Source organism: Paralichthys olivaceus, chromosome 17, assembly GCF_024713975.1.
Source record: "Paralichthys olivaceus isolate ysfri-2021 chromosome 17, ASM2471397v2, whole genome shotgun sequence".
NCBI classification, from domain to species: domain Eukaryota; kingdom Metazoa; phylum Chordata; class Actinopteri; order Pleuronectiformes; family Paralichthyidae; genus Paralichthys; species Paralichthys olivaceus.
The window spans coordinates 13,455,114-13,476,045 of record NC_091109.1 but is presented as its reverse complement, the minus strand read 5'-3'; the positions used below and the strand labels follow the sequence as shown (position 1 = coordinate 13,476,045).

General features: G+C 38.4%; 1 long non-coding RNA gene across 2 annotated transcripts in view; it reads left to right on the top strand.

Annotated features, from left to right (window-relative positions):
- The window catches only part of LOC109638436 (uncharacterized), a 34,226-nt gene extending 15,849 nt beyond the window's left edge, over positions 1-18,377 (top strand). The window contains exon 3 of one of the 2 annotated variants that reach the window (XR_002203333.2): positions 16,419-18,377. This is a non-coding gene — a long non-coding RNA (uncharacterized lncRNA). Of the gene's footprint in view, positions 1-3,931; positions 4,355-16,418 lie in introns of those variants that run through there. The other variant, XR_002203335.2, reaches the window with a different exon arrangement.
- The last annotated feature ends 2,555 nt before the right edge of the window (positions 18,378-20,932 follow it).

The window sequence follows — 20,932 nt, the reverse complement described above, 5'->3', positions numbered from 1 at the left end:
AAAGTGCAATAATACAAGTTTTTAAAGAAATTGTTTGAAGTTTGCATTGTACCTTAATAGTTCATAGAAGCTTTCTTATTTTCAGGATGGACACTCAATGAGGTTTCCTATTGCAAAAGCCTTATCCCATAATAATGATAAATAACGAATAAAATCATTCAACGTAGGTAGACTTATTTATGTGTATATTGTAATTCATTGAGCACAGCCTCTACAGACAATAGGTGGGATTTTATTCACCTACATAGATGCAATACAAAGCATTGGAGGGGTGATGTACAGTATATCCTACAGGTACATACCCCAATTAGGCAATACCGTTTTGTAATGATGTCATCCTGATATTTTATCAATGTCAGCTTTAGGTCATGTTTATATTTCTATTGGATGCAGAGATGCCTGTAAAAATGCATTCATGATCTATGTAATGTTCTGTTCTGATTTGAGATTTCATCCTGACTTCAATCTATCATGTGGTATCATGAACTTAAACATGTTTCTCTGTCTCTTTTATTTGGGGAGATGCCTTTGCAATTAGTTTTTAGACAATATTTTTGAATGAACTTGACCTTTTTCTGATCAGCTCCGATAATCATCTGTAGATACTGTGAATTTGCACACAGGCAAAACACATGCACAGAGTACAAACAAAAATTGAGATAATAGCTATAATTCATAATTGCTCGTATACATAAAGAACAAGCATATAGACTGCTATTTCGTAGGAGGAAAATTCACTGGCTTTCTCGAGTAAAACGGATTGTTCTTGTTTTTCGTTTCTTGGGGTAAACGGGTTTGTGTGCAGAATTTTCTAGAACACTAAGCGGCTCTGATGAAGTGTTTTGTTCCATTTGTCTGATTTTGGACAATGTGATTAAACAAAACGTACAGTTGAGACTCCTCCATTAGAACAGCAGTGAAAAATGGCTTCCTCTCCGTGGTAGGGAGGCTGTAAACTAAAGCAGAAATAATCGAAATGCCTTAAAACACATTTAGGGGGAGAGATTTGCTTGATAGAGTAAGAACAATTTACTGTATTACCTCTGACTATAGAGCTGAGAGGTTTGGCCTTGGTGCAACACATTTGTGAAGTCACAGAGCTGTGCCTTGAAGGACATATTTTCCTGATCGTCAGAGGGAGATATGGTTCAGTAAGAATTAAGCATTAAAATATACAGGATGTATTCATCACATGTATATTTCAAAAATCCCATGTGCGTGTCTCAGTATTGGCTCTTATACTGGCCGAAGAGATTTATTATTGATTAGTTGATTCCCCCCCCCCCCCACCCTTTCTGTTGCCATTAAGTCAGCACTATATTGTAGAAGTTAGATTGTTCAGAAAAATGTGTGAGGGTCTTGTAAAATTGTTGATAGACTTTGTCTTTTTATTTGTTCCTCATTCTAAATTTATAGTTTATTTCAACTTTCCTTCCTGAGATTTATTGTGTAAAAAAAAAAAAAACAGAAAAGTTGAGGCTGCTGAGGATCATAGAAGTCATTTTGTCAACAGAGGACAGCAGTTCATTCTCCCAATCTTGGCTTTATTTTTCTAATTAAAAATCAACAATTAGCTGATTGCCATCACAGAATGCAGAAAACATGCCAGTCTTCAGAATTATTAGTAAGCAAGACGTTTTGAAGATCTCTCCCACCTCTAAGATGCTCATGGAGCAGTTCAGTGACCAGCAGATCACACTGTATTACAGGGCAGCAGATGTGAATGATGTGTGTGCTCGTGACCATTGTGAACCTACAAATAGAGAACTCTGCTTTCAGTGAAACTCCCCTGAAAAGATAAAGATGGTGAATGCGTTATTTAACTCTGCGCTAACTGATTTTTTTCTGGCCACTTTGGGACAGTAGAACCAATACAGTATTGATACATCACTATTTAATTCTCAATTAACACATCCAGAATGTACTAAGTAATACAATTTCTTTATATGTGATGTTTGTGTCCACCCGATGAATGTAGATCAATATTCTCTGTTTGGTCTCTAACATCTCCTGAGGGAAATATCTGGCTCCCTAGTTGTTAATGCTCCATTGTGTTCAACCTGAGAAAAGCTGCATGCTGTGCCTAAACTTTACAAAGTTTGCAGACGCCTAAGTATTGAGCTGAAACTTATATGAAACTTGGTGGTCTCAGAGGATATTACATTGACTTACATTGATTACTGGTACCCTTACCCTTCATGCTATTATAGTTAACCAAGCTTGGTGCCATCAGTACATTTCACCTTGTGTGTAAAAACCACATCAGAGAGGTTAACCAGTAGCAGCATTAGTGTTATAGCACTTCTCTCCTCCATAAGTTGATTATAATTTTACCTTTACTTGTTATCTTGACAAGTTAAGTGCTTTATTTATTAATAATACCAGAGTCAGTAGGAGAAGGTTGGTGTGAATGGCAGGCATATAGTTTGTATAGTGCATATATTTAGGCAGTAATATCACTTTGGTAAAGGTTAGGTAAAGATTTTTGTATCACATGTATTAAGGTGAATCACATACAAATATGGTTTGTGTTAAAATGTTTATGTACCTCGAGTAAATGGACACAGTGGCTGATGGCTGTATGATGGATGATGACACAAGTAGAATAATCCCCTAATAGGACAAAGTCACTGCTTGATCTGTGAAGCATCTGTATTAATATGTAGGCTACACAGCTAATGAAATGACAAGTTCTAAATATCTTAAAAAGCCCAGTATTTAACTCAATATGTGTTTCTCTCATTAACACACTGAAGTTCATTTCAACTCCCGAAAAAGCTCGGGCTTCCTTTTTTAGTTCTAACAAGCAACCAATATGTTTGTTAACTGTGCTCACTCTTGGAACAAAATGAATTCGATTAAATACACTGCTTTGTGAATATGATGGGTGACTACTGGTGATTGGCTGGAAGAATGGATCGAAAGAGTATAATGGGAGCAGGGCCATTAGACTTCAGTTTTGCATTTGATGTGATTCATCACAAATTGAATCTGATATCCACTAGAACACAGGAGTTTGTGGGATTCCACAAGGATGCTCACTTGGCCTCTTAATAATTTCCACCTTTACTACTAATCTTCCACCTGCTTAAACAAACTATGACCTTGTATACAGATAAACAACAATGCACAAAGAACAAAATGCTAGGAGACACTAGAATAGGTCATTTGGAATGTTTTAAAATATCAAAGATTGGAAACTTTGACCTCACTTCAACCTCCACTGGTGTGTGGAAACACAGCCTCTTGGTGTTACTCTAGATCATAAAGTCATAGAGATTCTCTCTTTGCAAAGACAGGGGCCATACTTGACACACATGCTCTAAGACAGCGAGCAGCAGGCTCGGGACAGCAGCTATTCTTGCTCACGTGATGCCCACTAAGGTCGAATGTCAAATTCAGAAATGTAAGGAGTAGCTGACAGCATCACTCACTTGTTATATGTTGCTATAACGTGAGAGATCTTTAATTAGCTATTTAGAAAACTGTCCATCCCATCAACTTCTAACTTAAGGCCAAAGAAAGGCCAAACTTGGTGCAATTTGGAAACACAGTACATTTATCGTTGATCATGACAAAGGTGCATTTATGACAGCAGCAACAATGACTAATTCTCAGTTCAGGGTTTAGCATACTGAGTTCAGCTTCACCGAACTTTAAATAAACAGGTGAGCAGCTCATTGTGCAGCAGCAGGGGATTGGCCTCAGGGCTCTGCGGACTGAGTCCGGCATGTCCTCACCAAGTTCACAGCTGGTGTTTACTTACCGTGACTCAATTACTGCAGGTCACTGCTGTTGTACATCTAGCCTCCATGTCAGACTTGAGCAGACTACAAATTCCACTTTAAAAAAGCAAGTGATCCAATGCCTGTATAACCATATGTTATATTATATTCTAAATTATACCTTTCTGAATTCTTTCATGTGGCAGATTCATCTGGAAGAGTTTAATCATTTGCGTCATGTTTTGATGTGACCCCAGGAAGAGAAGCTGATGTTTTGCATCAGCTAATGTGGATCCTGATAAACTCATACATCATTCACAGTTGGTGATGAATGCAGGTGGTGGAGAGGTGTCAGATGAGGTGAAGGAGGAGGAAGGCAGGGAGTGTGTGCCAGCACGGCGTCTCCTGCACTGTGTGCCTGGTACCCATAAAAGCACAGTCGTGTTCAGCTAACCTGTACACAAACCTGTCTGGAATAAAAACAAAACATTGTATTATATATTCGGTGTCTTACTCAGTGTCACATACAGCTGGGCAGAGTGTTACTCACACTGTGAGTGCACGATTAACCAACTGATGAAGTGAAATCAAACCTGTGTGAAGAATTATAATAAATTCTATGTTGCCAATTTCTCTGGATTTTAAAATGTTGAAGTTGTGTTTCCAAGGCGAGTGTCCACAAATGAACGTCAATACGATAATTTTATCCTGAACCTGAACTGTTACTTCAAGATTTCTAAGATGTATGTATTTACAAAGCCAGATATATACATTTGAGAGAAAAAAGTACATAAGTATTCTTAATTTCGATTTCTAAAAAAGAATTAGACAGGATCTGTGTGCACAGACACACAAACACTTGGCTGCATTCTTTCTCCTCTTGAGACAGCTAATGGAGGGTTTCAGAGAGCGATGTCATTTCTTCCTCTCCAGTCTGTCTTCATCACTAACAACTCTCTCCTGCCAGACAGCATTTATGGTCAGTGTTTAAATGATGCAGTTCCTGTGTCGGGCATACTGATGCAACGCCCGCCACTGTTTAACACTGAAGCACCATCAGGAAAGTGAGCAGCCATGTCAGTGCTGGTCAGTGCAAAATATTCACACTATACGACATTGAGAGCTCTATTATAACATAACAGTGTTTTTTCTTGGTACATGGTGTGAAGTACATAGTGACCCTTGAATCTCTTCAAGAAATATTTCTCCATCTTATTTAAATGGCAGTCAACAGTTTGTTAAACTATTGAGATCGTTTGGCTGATAAATAACTAGAAAATAAAAACAATCAAAAGTTTAACAAAGATTTTGATTTGAAATTTTTCCAGTTGACATGCAGAAATCTGATCATACATGTGCATAGAAAATGTGTCTTGTTGGCCAAAATAAGAGCACATGGTGTGATAAAATGGAGGAAAATGACAGGGGAACCTGGCACGGACAGTTCATCCACAAAGACGTACACGCATAAATTATTCTACCAATAATGAGATAAATGAGGTACAAACAATTAGTACAATCATCTGGTGTCGCAGGGTCCCAGTCTCCACATCACTATGCAGAATCCTAGAGCATCAACGAGTGAGGTGGGTGATCAGGCAGCAAGAAAAGAATATGGCAAGTAGATCACCAAAAGATGGTGAAGGAGCAATTTAGGTTTCTGTCGCTGCTGGACAGAACATGATTGAGTGGGAGTGCAGATAAGAGACCGGCAGCAATGATAAGGTGAGTACATGGAAAGAATGTCTAGTGGAGGTAATGTGACGCCTGTGTATGTGAAGAAATTGCAGGGGAAAAATGCTTTGACCGTGCAGCAGCTACGCAGAGACAAAGCTGTGACGCAGCTTATCCTTTCTGTTGAGCTCTGACTGCAGACAGTGCAAATCATCCATTAAGTGTGAGTAAGCACGTTTTGAGTCCACACATACAGCTTTAACAGCTGTGTGGTTTCAGTCCAAATGCAACTCGCAAAGCAATGGGATTGATAAAATGGGAAAGTTGGAAACCAGCATGATGTTTAAATTATTAAAAGCTACTGGCCAAACTAAACACTGAGTCCTTAATAGAGATGGAATAAAAAAAATACAGCCGATTCAAAGAAAACACCCATAGGCAACCAAATCCTGGACAAGAGGGCTGGGTGGTCTGTACTAGAGGCACAGCTGAGGATTGGGACATCACAGTGTTACAGAAGTATGGCTCATTTAAAGGCTTTATTATCAAATCAGACACAGAAATTCCACTCGCTACAGTGAGGGACCTTTAATCAGTCAGACATCATCATAAATTTTGAATGCAAGATATCCATTGGGTTTATCTTTCTCTGGCCGTTTGTGAGTTTGACCCTCAGAGCTGCTGTAGCCGACTGCTATGGGATCATTATTAATGAGCACGGGAGTTTTACTGTGGTTTATGCCTTAGGTCAATAATGAATTGATAGGTTTTGTACTTTTTTGCTCAGCATTAGATTTCTGTCTGTTAACCAGGTAACTGCTTGAGTTCCCTGTTGGAGAGTTGGTCCTCGTTGGGGATAAGATCTTTTACAGTGATGTTTTTGTCACAGCCAGTTGTTGTTCAGTATTTGCCTACATATGTCAGTATTTAGTCTCAGTGTTTCTTCTGTCTGTTGCCAGTTCATTTTGGTCCCTTGTGACTAGCGTAAGCTACCAGGATTCTACCCATTATGACTTTTTGTGAATGACCTGCTTCTTTGTTTTTTAGACCTGTAAAGTAAAGATGGAAACAGAGCAGAGGTTGGATGAGAATTGATTTTGCGAGGAATGCCTATGTAACACTATTATCCTCTACTGGGGCAGTTTTTCAGTCTTCTCTATGTTGCTGTTTGGTCATGTCGGCACTGATTGCACCACTCATTAAAGAGCAGGGACCCAGTTCCAGACACTGGCTTAGAGGAGTGGATTACTGACTGTTTGGCTCCTTGTCTCTAATTGAATTAGTGGATTAAATCATCTTGATTGTGTTTAATTGAGGTCTAATCCAGGCTACAAAAGTATCAGAGCATTTAAAGAGGTAGCTGGGAATGGAGGTTGGAAGCTGATGTCGCTGATGTTCTTCTAAATATCCCTCACTTCACCTTTTAAAATGTAATTAAAAGTAATGAATGAAAACTTTTAAAATGTAATTGAAGAAAAAATGTTGTCCCACATCTGAGTTGTATTACAATCATTTGAATTATGTGAGACAATTGCATGTTGTTGTTTTTTTCAACCACAGCAGAGTCTTTAGAGTTTTGATTATCATTTTATATTATTATTATTATTATTGTCTTTTATTCATTAGTTTTAAAGTTTAAGTGTGCAAGATTTAGGTGAAAGGAATCTTTTAGCAGAAATATAATATCAAATAATCCTAGGGATGTTTTCACTAGTGTGTTTCATCTAAATTGTACGAATGGTTGTTTCCTTTACCTTAAAATGGGCCCTTCATATTTACATCAGGAGCGGGTCCTCTCTGCGTAGGCTGCCATGTTTTTTATAGTACTCCAAACTGGACAAATTGGGCATCACATGAGAAAACACCTTTTGAGTTTTTATGACAACTGAAGGCTGCTTCTTCTTCTTTGTTCGGTTTAATGGTTCGTGGCAACCAACGACAGGATGCACCACCACCGGTTGAAGTCTGTAAATATACTGACTTAATAATATGTCTATACACGTCTAGTGGTTATACTGCAGCATTTTAATACCAGTGGCTGCACTTGACCTTTGACATACACACATACACTTTAAAAGCTGAGCATAGAACTCAGCCAGCATGTGCATGAATTATACAGCATGTTTTCCCTTTATTATCATTTTCCAAGTGTTCAAGACTGAGACAAATATTAAGGCATCACAGTAAGTAGCGAAGTCTATGGTGTTGTTTATGGTCAGACATCAGTGCATTGTGAGTCTGTCTGGAAAAAGCCAGAGACAGATTGTCCATGTAAATAAGTTATAAAACTCTCCACGTTGCTCTCAGCAGTAACATTGGAGTGGAGATGAGATGTGTCATGCTGCCATGGCAGCTGAGCGAGGAGTGATGGGCTTTCACAGCCACAGCAGGAAGGCGCTGTCAACGGGACATTTGTACCATCCTTGCATTCAAAGCAAAATGTCTTGCACATGAGTTTATTCCTTGCACAAAATTTGCACTAATATGGTCTTGCTGTTGTAGTGTATGTGTTTTGCAGGATGTCAGTGTCATCAGTGAGTGAGTGACTTCGAGTTGTGCTAAATGTGAATACATTAAACTTGCCTCCCAAATGACAATTATATCTTAAAGTGAAATAAATGTATTATTTGTCATACTTCTCTATGACAGAATTAAATGACTGCTAAAGAACAAGAACATCTGGTCTACCCAAGCAGAACATATTCATCATTTAGGATCCTCAGTTCACATATACTCTGTATTCTGGGGAGATACAGGGAGAAGGAGTTTACACTAGTTTGTTTAGGTGTCATTTCCAGTGATTTTTGGCTTTAAATTTAAATAGGAGATGACGAAGTCTGCTCCAGGTGTTAGGCAGGCCGGGGTCTGCCAGACCTGACAGGACCCCAGGTGCAGGCTGTGCAAAGATGCCCCTGAGACAGTCCGACATTTATCCCCAAAAGGCGTTGAGAATGACATCAAGAAGAAGGAACATGACAAGCTTGAAAAATACTAAGGGCTGACAGACAGATGTGGTTGTGTGCTAGAGAGGGTGTGGAAAGTGAAGGCAACAGTGGTTGCCAATGGTAATTGGAGCTGTATCTCCCAAACTGGGAGAGTGAATGGGTAATTAAATGCCGGCCTCCCTGGCACATGCCCATGGGCCCATGGAAACAACAAGCCTTTAATCCTGAGATATTTTTGGAGAGTGCCCAGACGAAGCGCCAATGTCTTGATCATATTTTCTACTCCGGTCCCTTTAATCATGGCCCTTGATATCAAATACCTGCCCATACACAGTGCAACCAGGTATTTGTTTTATTTGTTATAGTTTTTCCTACAGAATACATTTTCATAGTGCAGTTGGTAAGCACTACATTAAGCCCATTGATAACATAGGTAGATTATGTTTGACAGCGAAGTAGCTGAGCACCACAGGGTTCCTTTGATGGTATCTTGTAATATTTAGTTCTGTTCTGTAGTATTTATACTGCAATGGCAGAATGCTTTGGGCAGAATCTAGCATGTGTTTATCTCCAGAGCGAAATGAATATTGACCCCCAGCAGTAGTTCATGGATTATGGACTGATATAGACACAACATTACTGTAAATTAAAGGTAGGGGTTGATGCCTTGTATAATCCGGGGGCTGTCTTTGGCACGTCTCCATGGCTGGCAGTGTGGAGACGACTTAGAGACAATCGAAACTTGACCAGTTTCATTTTTTACAGTTGCTCGGGTCGCACACATCTGACGTTTCACTGCACAGTGGTCAACTGTAGCTCCATGAATTGTGCACTGGGCTGTGACCAATGCCAACATCCTTTCAAACATGCTGCAATGGCTGATCACATTCAACATGAGCACTGATGAAGGACTACAGCTGCTGTTTTTAAGTACAGAGGGGCTGTTATAAAAACAGATACTGTAGTAGCTGTAGTTTATTTATTTACCATTTCATTCTTCTCTGATCATAGTGGTTGTGTGCAAAATTATTTGTCGATGCCCAGGTATCTTAATTTGGACTAAACTAGCCTGTGCCTCCTCTGTTGCTGTTGAGATAATGTGTGGTGTGATTTGACTTAATACAAATAGTATTGAACTGAAGTGAATAGAGTGACTTCCACTAATGTCATCACAAATCACAGAAAATCAAAGATGGTGCATCATTTCTTTATGTTGCCTCCAGCAGTGCTGAGCTCATTACGGTCCAATTCAGGGCGAGAAAGACATCCTCTGCAATCGCAGATTTTACACAGTGCCATCAATTCAGTGAGTTTGCATTTTCAAAATTCATCCTGCAACGGATTTCATGACTGTCCAAATGACTTCAGGCTGTTCACGTTGCCCTTGATAACCTTTAGAGCTATTTTTCTTCTGATCAGCTGATGGGCAATCTGTGCTATGATTTGAGTGGAAAGGTGTGAACCAGTTTTAGTCTTCACATGGTAGTTTACTGCTTTCTTTTTGCAAAATCTTTTGAAGATGATTTAGTCTCACTGAGAGGGAATGACATTTGGGGCTGTAAACCTTGTTTTTGCCATTTCCACAACAGATAACCGTGGATTTGTTTTTCAGGCTGACCATAAACCTGTGTGGCTGCTAATTAACACACACAACCAGGGTGCCAGCTGTTACTTCTGCACCTTCCAAGGTTCAACCAGGGAACATCCTGTGATGCTGACATTGTCACCCACTGACTGATTAGAATGGCTCTGTTGCAGAATATATCAAGCACTCTGGCAAAAGACAGTTGTTCTCAATTTATTTATGGTTCACATTTGCCAAATGAGATATCCTTTTGCATTATGGTGCTCTGTTGTGCAGTGACGACAATGACTGATGACGTACATCAGTAAAACCTGCCACTGATCAGTCCCAGGGTCACTGACTTGAGGACAGAGGGACGATGTCAGAGACAGCCACGAATAACTGAGAAGAGCATGACGGCATCTATGACCGCAAGCTAAACACACCTGGGTAATGAGATAACAAGCAGCAGCGGAGAGACAACAGCTCAGAAGCTGAAACCTTTGTGGAAAATAATATGAAGGAGGCAAACATAGTAAAGTCATACATTAGTGTCAGTTTGTCACCAAAAAAGCAGAGCAGGTAACTGATACGGCCCAAGATATTGGAAACACATTAATAGACAAAGCATTCTGGACTGTGATGGCAGAAGAGACATGTGCCTTTTTTTGTGCATAGGGTGTGATTGATACGAGGTTGGGACGGTCTTTACAAGCCATGCATGGTCCTACCAAAGATGAGGAGTTGTTTAGGATAAAACCACTTACAACACTAAAGAAACAATGTTTAATATTTCACAAATATGTTCCCCCTCAGTTACAAAGACATACAGCAGTTCATGATGATTAGTCTTTCGCAGCTATCTGGTAGTCATCTGCCACCTTTAGTTCCCAAGTTACACTCATTTACAATGCTGCAACATACAATGCAATGTATTTCTGGATAAGGGGTGGATGCTTGTAAAACTACTTTCTTTCTTAATCACAAATTATGGGGCATCGGTTGAAATGTTGACTTATCGTGTTATACAACTCCAAAATCAGCAAGCAGCAACTTGTCATATGTAACCAGTTAGTTAGCCTGGGCGGGCACCTTGACCATGTGAACAATGTGTCTTTGTGTTAGCTTAGCCGAAGAACTCACTTCAAACTGCAGTTCTTTCTATTGTCTCCATCTAGTTTACCTGGCAAATCACAACTTCCCAATTGAATTAATATGTCATAATCAGGATTACTGAGTCATTCTAAAAATATATATTTAACAAAAACTTTTTTTTTTACCTTTTGTATATTTTCATCGCTGATGTGGAGTCATATGCTTTCATGTCCAACCACCCCCCTCAACTTCTCCTCAAGACTTCTTAGACTGGTACAACTTAATTTACATAACTCAATTCATTTGACAAAGCAGCATTAACATTTTGCTAGTCCAGAGACATTCCCGAGAAAATGTGATGTAACCTCATGATTTCCTAATGATATATTTTTTAAAATGTAAAAATCCATGGTTCAGAAACTCTTACAGTACCCCTAACAGTCTGGATCTATCTGATCAGAGTATTCGACTTTTACAGCTTGATAAAAATATACATTGTTTTGTATCTGTCATTGGAAAATTGATTCCCCTAATCTCTACAGTTCTTAGGATGCAATGAAAACTGTTTTCTAACATAGATCTTAGCTGTGAATATTAAGAGAAACGCTTCTGATTCTCTGGTGAATCTGAAGAAATATCTACATCTGACTTATCATGAATTACAGAAAAAACACTTTGGCCAGACATATCAATTACTTGAACTCCTCTACACTCATGTGAGGGTGCAATGAGGAGCAGGGGAACACAGATCTCAAAGATATTTTGTAAGTTGAGTCAGTGGAGATGTAACGTACACATGTGCTGACTGAATAGAAAATAGTCTAATTGAGTTTAAAAAATATATGCTAGACTTTGAATGAGCCAGTCTCTGATAAATTACCATACACCAACTGTCAGGGTATGAAAGGAATAATGTTGACAGCCTTGTCCTTTGCTCAAAGTTAAAAGACTTGAGCACTGATGTTTCCTTGGCCACCTCTGGCCTGGGCATTGATATTCTCCCACAGACATTTCTCATTATACAGGTAGTGTCATAGAATCAATCAAGGCTTCACAGAGGGAAAGGACAGCTTTTATCTTGCGCTGGCATTAGGAAATGAATACTGGAATTTTACAACAGCAAGGGAGCGCATTTGATGAAGTAACTACTTATTGATTCAACCCATATTGTATAGTAGACCTTTACGATTTAAGATTAATTTATCTTTAGAGCTAATAAAGGTTGTTCTATACCTACCTCTTATCTAAGACCAACAAAACACACACACACACACACACACACATATATATATATATATTATTCTATTTATCCAGGTCTGAAGGAGTTTATAAGGAAGAGAAATATGGCTTGCTTCTCTCTAGCTGCATACTTCAGTTGCCCAAAGGGATACCCCAGGGTATGTCCAGGCCAAATTGGATATGTGATCCTTTCAACATGTCCTGAGTTTGCCTGGGGTCTCCTCCCAGTTGGATTTATTTCAAAATGTATGTCCAGTGTTCAGTAATGCAATTGGCTTTGTGGAAGGATCGCCATGCGGGAGATCAGAGTTCATGTCCTTAGCATTTTCTAATTCATTAATCTCAGTCTTTTAATCACATTGATGCTATTGATTGTTAATATAGTTAATATAGTGTTAAGTACAACTATATATCCAAGAGATGTAAATATAAGTAAAATCTAACAAAAGACAATGTGGAGATTAGGGTATTTAAAAGCTTCAGAGATTAAACAAAGTAATGGGAAGGAAAATAACAAATTAAAAAGAGAAAAACAAAACCACATAAAATAGCAAAAGGCAAAGACAGGAATTAACCACAGGAGGAAGAGAGGATGGTTAATTCGTGACTGCAGTAACCTTGGTTGTTGCAGTGGGTAAATTGATATCTTTTCACAGCTTTCTCTGCCATAGCCCTGTAATAAGAAGGAGCCCTTCCCCTTGGTTTCCTGAGGACTGAAGCTAATATTGCTGGCTGCTTTGAGCTCATGTCACAACTAGCAAATCTTTACATACCTACTCGACAACACAAAGATTAACTGAATCCAAGATCAGGGACATCTGAATAAGTTAAAGTATATCTAGCCTGTGAAAAATACAGCTTATTGTAATTAATAGTTACATTTTATTGTTAGGTGACTTCTAATCATTATGATGATATGTGACAGAGGACATTAGGATATGTAGTTAAGTTAGAAGGGGGGACACAAGACTTTCACAAACATAGACTGCAGTTAGTATGTCCTCTTTACTTTTAGATGTCATTTGCTGTGTTTGCCGAATTTTCCTTTTTACCTTTAGTTCCTCCGTCCTGCCAGCCTCCTACTGCTTCAGGCCTGTGTGCATTGTGCCTCCACAGCAGCTATGTCAAACTTAAATGTCCATCAGTAATATAGCGGAAGCACCTGAGCTAGATCCAGCACAGTAGCTTCTTCTTAGTTTTAAAGCTGACAGTGATACATCCTTGATGTTGTGAGCCGTAAATCACTTGGCAAACAAAATAAATATACAAGAGGTATACTGTGTATTCATTTATTGAAAAAGCAGGTAGGAAAACAGAAATTAGAGAACAACATGTTAACCATTACTTGTCCTCTGAAATTATGCATTTTTCATTTGCAAAAGGATAGATGTACCAATTATTCACCATAGTAATGAGTCACTGACATAAAATCAGATTATAAATAGTTAATTAGTAGCTAGTGGGAATTGTAATGAGTTGAGATTGTGCAAGGAGTAATGAAAAGTATTCACAATGAAGCGCAGGACTAAAAATTAGTTTAAATCTGAGTTATATGAAGAAGTAATTACAAGCAATGCAATACAATACAAGTCCAACAGGTCCAACAAAAACAACACAACCTATTCAGACTTTGACCACACATTGGTTCCTACTCTACACATAAAAAACATCTCACAAATTAGTTTAATTAAAAATAAATTAATAAATGACATTGATTGTTTTCATGGTAATGAAGAAACCTTCAATCTAATGCAGCAGTGTGGCACACTGATTGTGTTTTAATGGCTTTTGGACAGCAATGGAGCTCTATTGCACAGAGGAATAAGATATATCAGCCTTTGGATGGACAAACAGTACTTGATATTGGTATACAATATTTGTTTTGTGTGCTTTAGGTGCATTATCACTGCCCTTGAGGCAAATCTAGACTAATTTGCCCGTAGCTTGGGAAAGCCTAGATGGTCTGCAGTCTGTTGAGTGTGCAGAGGTGCATACAGTGTAGTAGCTGTAAACAGTATAAAATCTATCCTGGGTTTCATACTGATATGATACGCTTGAATCAACATTTTTTCTAGGGACTACATATTATTTAGACAAGCCAGATTGCTACTGATGGAGCAATGAATTGTAAAATGTATATATATATATATATATGAAGTGCTGACAAGTTTCTTACACCTCTCGATCGGAATCTTTGTCCATTCTTCACGTGCAAAAGCCTCAAGCTCAGTGATGTTTGATGGCTTCCATGCAACTGCCTTCTTTAAATCCCACCAAAGATTTTCAATCGGATTTAAATCTGGTGACTAAGAAGGCCACTCCAGGACGTTCCAGGATCTTTTTCTCAACCAAGCTTTGGTTGACTTGGAGGTGTGCTTGGGATCATTGTCTTGCTGGAAAGTCCAATGATCACCAAGGTTTAATTTAACAGAAGGCATCACGTTCCTCTTTAAAATGGCCTGGTATTTCTGGGAATCCATGATGCCAGGTACACGATCATGATTGCCAGTTCCCTGCCACAGAAAAACAGCCCCACATCATCAATGACCCACCTCCATGCTTGACCTTAGTGATGGTATTCTTCTGGTCATAAGCCTGGCCTTTCGCTCGCCAGACATACCGCTGGGTCATATGTCCAAACCGTCCAGTTTGGTATCATCAGTCCATAGAACTGTCTCCGAAAACGTTGTAGTCTTACCCAAATTCCTCCTGGCATATTCTAGTCAACTTTGATGTTCCTTGTGGTCAAGAGTGGGATGCGTCTTGGAGTCCGGCCATGAAGTCCTTGTTTATTCAGTGCACGTCTTATAGTTGCACACGGTCAGACAGGGGTTTATATTAGTTATTCTGACTAAGTTGCCAAGGGCCCTCGATGAAATGTTGGGCTTTCTTCCACGGCCAGGCAGGTTGCCTGTTCCATACTTTTTAAACCTCCCTATAATGCTCCCAATGATGTCTCTTTGAATATTAATTTTTTGGGGAAATCCTCTTATACCCAAGGCCCTTCAGGTGTGATGAAATAATCTCCTCTCTCAGCTCTTGTGGAAGCTCCTGTCTTTTCCATGATTGCAACTCACCTTGAATACCTTCATGGGTGGGGTTTATATATGCATCACAGCTGAAGCAAATGAAGGATCATTATAGAGTTCCCAAAGGCTTAATTATGTTTCAACTCCACTTTCTAACTGTCAGACAGCTTGAAAAACAACAATATTGTATAGGGGTTGAATAATTATGAGATAGCCATCTTGTCAAAATATACTGCTACACACAAATACTACATCATGCATTTTCTGTGTTGATTTTATGTATCACTCAACTCATAAAGAAGTCATCCAAAGCAGAATCTTGCTCTTTGAAAAGACTTTAATTGATAATCCTTAAAATATTTGGGGAGTTGAATATTTCTGATTGCAAGTGTGTGTGTGTGTGTGTGTGTTTGGTTGTGTGCGTGCATGTGTGCATGCATGTGTGCATGCATGTGTGCGTGTGTGTGTGTGCGTGTGTGTGCGTGTATATATAGACTGGTTCTGAGGTTTCTTGCTGGTTCTTCCTGCTAAATGCTTGCTTGTTGCCCTACTTTATAATTTTGTACAGTTTTGACCTTACTATGTAAAGTAACTTGAGATAATGCAGATTGTTATTTGGTACAATACAATCCAAATATAATTGAAATTAATTGAGCTTATGCACTTGTGTCTTGAAACGACCAGTTTGTCAGCATCAACACTGTGCACTGTTTCCATTTCTGCTGCGTTGAATGTGTTTCTGTGTGTGGGCCACACTGGTGAGGGTAAACGTCTTGGACAGTTCCTGTGTCAGATTGCATAGCACGGAGCCCGCAGTGATTATGCCGCCTCTGCAGTCGTCCTTGACAGTCAAAATTGGATGTGGCAACAGGAATCAGAGGGAGGCATGGGAGTGGAAAGATAAACTTTTCAGGGGGAAAAATACATTGGCATGTAGCCGTGTACATATAAAGCTCCTTGCATTATTTCTCTGATCATATGTTGGTGGCATTAAGACATCACACTAACACCTTTGAACTTTAAAGAATAAAAGTTTGGAAGAAAGGAAGACAGAGGCTCCATGTTTCATTTTTCATCAGCAGCATATATAATCTGTCTTGGTCTCAGCTCCTTCCTCACGTACTTCTTTTATCTGTCCATCTTCCAGCCTCTGATGCCTGTGGTCCTCATTAGTAGGAATGACTAAAACCAATGTGGAGCTCAAGGTTGGACTCCTGTGAGGCTGGTGGACTAGGTGAAGAGACTGTCCGTCAACCGAAGGTACAGAATCACTTGTGTGGGCAAAGAGAGCTCTGCTAGAGTGTCCTTGAGCAAGTCACTGAATAAAGCTGCCATCACTGTGGCAGAAAGGCATATTCGATGCAGAATCGCCTTAGGCTGTGGAAACAATTTACATTATGCAGTTTTAGAATGAGATAGTATTTCTTTCCAATGAAATCCAACAGGTTTGGAGGATTTTGAACACTACCTTTGCATTCCAAGCGCCCTTTGTTTTATCCGCCCTGTCTCTGAAGGGGTCAATATGGTTAAATTCCAAACACGCACATCCTTATTATATTGGCATTGTAAAGGGCTACTACCGACAAGCTTTAATGACTTTCTAAAATCAACATCACAACATTGCTGGGTGTGTAATGTGTGAAAAAAGTCGAGTGTAAACCTCTGACCCCTTCTTTCATTCTTTACACCTATTTCTGTCACTTTTTTGTGTTTGCACCTAACTGCCACACCATGAAAGTCTTCAAAGAGAGACTGAGAGTGGAAATTAGCACTTTGCTTAATTTGCAGGATTCAGAATGACAAGACCACAAAGACCCAACAAAAGCCAGAGAGCTCTTTGAGGGAGATTAGAGAGCAAACCTTTCTGCTAAAAATCATGTTGATACAGGTTTTCCTTAAAACTCAGCATAAAAGACACACATAAGTATTTATAAAACTTTTTTTTACATTTAGCAAAATATATTTCTTTAAAAATCGCATTTACTCCCACTCACAAAACAGTGAAACAATAAATGTATTCATCAAACTTCTTGCATCTCATAATTACTACATTAATAAGATAAGATATATAATTTAAGAGTTCATGGTTCCTCTTGACGCAGCTAAAACTATATCCTAGGTGTCTGAAGCGCCAAAGGCAGAAACAGAGGTTATCTTTTCACCCCCGGCTGTTTGTTTTATAGGTTGGTTTGTATGTTTGTCAGCAAGATTACACAAACACTTGGAGGAAGGGAACCACCAAAGCCCTTAAATTATTGTGTGGATCCATGTCAGTGGGTAGATCCAGGGATAAGGGAATTTTTTTGTTTTGTTTTTTTTTGACATTGTCACTGGTTTCCCAGAAAATATTTTATGGATTCTAATAAAATCAAAATCAGGCATATTAAGGGGACTGGCTTCTATGAATGTGTGCACTTTGGTGCAGCTGTATTACATTTAAGAGGAGTGTTGGACCTTGGGAGTATGTGCTTGATAGAGTAAATTCTAGTATAAACAAACCTAAAAACCAATTTGCCATTTCATTCTTTTATACACCTTTGCATTATCATCAACAACAATGCAGCTGTTTGCTTTATCTCTGTAAATAAATTTCCTCATCATCCTCATTGAGATATTGGTGATGTTGCCGACTTATGTGCCAGCAGCAGTTTAGTTTTATTTCTAAATTAGCCATTTTCCTCTCTTTTATTCAGGTATGTGTTACATTATTAATAAAGATGATTGACAATTTTACATTAAATTATAGGCTAAAATAGGCTGTATTCTCTACCAATCTCACACAAATAAAATGAGCATTAAAAAGGAAAAATATCATCTTATTTTTTTCTAAAAGTCCTTGGCTCTGATCAGTCATGCATGTGATTAATTGTGATTGCTAGATTTCTGCTTTTAAAGGTCACTGTTTAGCTTTATTGTAAATAAACTCTGTCTTAATAATTATATTTCTTTTATGGCACTTAAGGCGAACAAGAAATTGCCAAATGAGTATTTACTGAACTGGATAATTCATCCTCTCTCGAAAAAGAGGAAAAACGGAAAATTTGCAAGCTTTTAATTCTGTCATATGTTTTTTTTTAAAGAAATAAAGGTCAAATGTTTATTTTCATATTTTGAGAATATTGCACTAAGGAGTTAAGTCTCTTAGAAAGATAAGTCCACATTTGAAGTGGTTCCATTGGCTGAATAAGACGGCAGCGAGACATGCAAGCTTTACAACATGGCCTCAGAAACCCATGACTGACATCCCTGTGTTGTCAGTGCACTGAACCCTCCCCATCTCAAGAGGAGCTTCTCTGTCAGTGACCCAGAGTACTGACTGTGCCCTCCTCAGCAAGAGGTTAACAGAGGAGTGAATTCCCACTTCAGGATCAGAATATAAAATATAAAGTCTGCCCTCAGATTTCAGGGCTCTTGTACACTTTTTTTTTTTTTTAAAGTTGAGGCATCTGTGTTACCATATTTGTGATTCTATTTTTAAAAAGCATCAACCAGATTGCACCAGTTATTAATTAGAGCTTCACCCCACAGTTTCAAAGATGAGGGATCAATCCCATTATCATGGAAATCTCAGCCCTTGTTGTACGGAGACTGAGCTCAGAGTGGTCTGTGGGTGCCAACGGACAATGAATAGCTCATTTAATTCCTATGCACTGTGTAGCTTCCCCTTGCAGAAAATGAATGTGTCATTAGCCTGGTTAACCCCAGAAGTAAATTGTTTTAAATCCAGCCTGCACTGTATGCATTATGTAAAGCAGCCCTGAATCTGAGCTGGACCATTACTTTAAAGCATGGAGTCTACTCTGCAATTAATTTGAAATGATTGTTCGCAGAGAACAAAAGAAAACCTAATTTATTTTTGATTTACACGTCATATCGATTTCATACTCGCATGACTAACCTGGCTCGATTAAAAAAGAAAAAGAAAAAAAAACTGAGTTCTTCAAAATTAATTATCCTCTCAGGGATTTGAAACCTTCTACATTGTTCTTCTCATGTCTGTCAAAAATCCCAAATATGGTTTTAAAAGCCCTTTTGAGAGCAAATCAAATGGAATACATTTGTGAAGATCTCTCTGATATAAGATATGAGAAGCGAGAAGAAAAGAAGCGGAATTTAGAAAGATTGAGCCTTGCTAATAAAAAAATATAATGTGCAGGGTGGAACAAATGAATATAGACTCTACAAACATTTACTCTTGAAATAAATAATTTACTTTTAATTAGGTTACCCATCAGGTGGATAGGTTTGTGACCAAGTTAGTTTGCCTTCAAAATGTTTTGTTCAAAAATACTACTTTTGATTTAATTTCAACTTCTCTCCCAGAAATGTCATGCTATAGAACAGTGGTTCTCAACTGGTCTGGCTTCAGGACCCACCATCACCCCATAATGACAATGACAATTAGCATTACAGGGCATTATCGCCACTTACTGTTAAGGAGTGTGAATAGACGGCACTCAGCTGCATAAAAAATCCTCTTCGAAATAAAAGCACAGATTATTATTATTATTTTTTACATTTTTTATTGCCCCGGGCAAAGGCCTGCGACCTACTTTTGAGACCACCAGTTGATAATCACTGCTATAGAATATCTATTCATTTATATAATGAATAAATCAATTGTACTAAATCACTCATTGAATTAGTCAGTACTAACAAGTCAGGATGGATGCTGGAAACAAAATCCCTTTGGTCAAGGTGGAAAACTACGGAGGCCGTCACATTAACAATGGAAAATATTGTAAAAACAAGAAAACGTTCAATTTGAACTTTTTATCTTGACCTCATGCAAGCTGAGATGCAACAGCAAAAATTATTCAAATAGATCAACTTCTATTTGTAACCTACAGTGCAAAACATTCTCAAAAACGGAAAAAATATTGCAATATACAGGAAAAAAAATTGCACTTCTGTCTTTTTTGTCTCAACATATTTCAACTGTGTGGTGGTGCAACAGCACAAATAATTCGTTTGAGTATGTTTGAGTCTGAGGGGGGACTTGGCTCAGGGGTGTCCTTTGGCTCCTCCATGGAAACAGTTTTTAAGGTTTGTTTGCCTTTTTTCCTTTTTTCACGAGGCAGCTCTGGAGGGAGTGTCTTCTTCATCCAACGATTCAAAGGAGCTGTCACCACTCAGCTCTGCTTGTGTGGGCCGATAATCAGGATTATTTATTTGGTCATCATCCTCACTCAGATCACCATCAGAGTCTTGAGGATTTTCTGGTACAAGAGCCAGAATAGTGTTTGGTTTTGCACCGTAAAATGTTTGAGCATCCATCTAGTTATTTTAATTTTTGTTTGTAATCATTTTCACATATACGTTCTGGATATTTAGCATATCTACTTTGAAAAGTGAGAAAAACTCCAAACTTAGGAAACTATTTCAACATATGTATGATGGAATAACATTAAATCTTTCATATTGACAAAAATAAATAATCTAAAGTTTTTGTTTCATCGCAAATAGTCAACATTAATCAAATCAGCTTAATGTTTCTAGTTTTACCATAAACTGACAAATCAACCGTTTGGTTGAGGTCATTTTCAAAAAATTCTTACACATTTGTTAGACTTGTTTTGCGGCAATAAGTAAAATAGTTCTGCTCATTGAAGCCTCTGACAGTATATGTCAAAAAAAATATGCTTACCTTTCAAAATGTCA